Here is a 1,059-nt window from a genome sequence, read left to right on the forward strand (position 1 = left end):
TTTCTGTTTCTCTGTCTCTCTCTGTCTTTCTGGTGAGCGCATGCACCCTATAACAAAAACAAACAAACAAACAAAAAACTCTCTCTCTCAAAAAAAGAAAAATTCTATAAAAGCTTTCTTACTTCTAAAGATTATACAAACTTAAACTTTCTTCCTACATCAAATCACAAAGGTCAGTTGAACTAAATGATGGAACGATAACTTAACCATCTCCTTAGAAGCAATATTTGGTCCTACTGCTTACAAACTATTACAACCAAAATACCAGAAACTAAATCATATGCTGTGTTCTATAGCATATGTTTTATTTAAACCATTTATAAGGATTATGCTTCAAAAGTTTTGTATGTACCATCCCACCATATATAAATGAAGACAGTCTAGTCTTCCAAAGATCATAAGTCATCAAGGTCTGCAGAGTTTTCATTATACTTTACAACAAGAGTTTCTCATTCTCATAGGCCCAGAATCCATTCAGACAAATTATAATGGTGGTAACTGTGTCCCCTTAATTGCTATTGATTAAATCTTGATGAGAGTTTTTCAGAGGATCCTTTGATTTTACCATGTCAAATATTTCATCCTTGACATCTTGAAATGGAACAAGATCTTGTTCATGGATTTTCATTAATTTCTGTATTGCCCTAAAGAAATAATAAAGGGAAAAGACATTCAGATATCCCTTGTTTACAATATCAAGCTGTTTGAAAATATACAGCAGAGCTGCAGGTTCCTTTTTGTTTTCTTTCTTTCTTTTTTTTTATAATTTATTTTTTATTATAATTTCTTTTTTTTTTCATCACAACACACAAATGAATTTTCCATCCAAAGTACACTGTGCGTTGGCTCAATCAAGCACATCAACATACATGTTCTCAGCAAATAATTTCCCAATTCTTATGTCCTGCATACCTTGCCTTTTGTTTTGCCATCCTTGATTCCCCATCCCCCACCCTCTGCTATGACCCATCCTCCTCCCACATTGTCCCTGGCATCCACGGTTGCCCTCCATGCCTCCCCCCTCCCCATTCAAATGATCTGCCAGTGAACTTAATTAGT

The 1,059-nt window shown here is 34.7% G+C and overlaps 1 pseudogene; it reads right to left on the bottom strand.

Moving 5' to 3' along the window:
* Positions 1-395: 395 nt before the first annotated feature.
* Positions 396-1,059, bottom strand: part of LOC102495961 (serine/threonine-protein phosphatase 2A regulatory subunit B'' subunit gamma-like) — a 3,300-nt pseudogene continuing 2,636 nt past the window's right edge.

This window comes from Tupaia chinensis, unplaced genomic scaffold, assembly GCF_000334495.1.
Source record: "Tupaia chinensis unplaced genomic scaffold, TupChi_1.0 Scaffold142270_1, whole genome shotgun sequence".
Taxonomy (NCBI): Eukaryota; Metazoa; Chordata; class Mammalia; order Scandentia; family Tupaiidae; genus Tupaia; species Tupaia belangeri.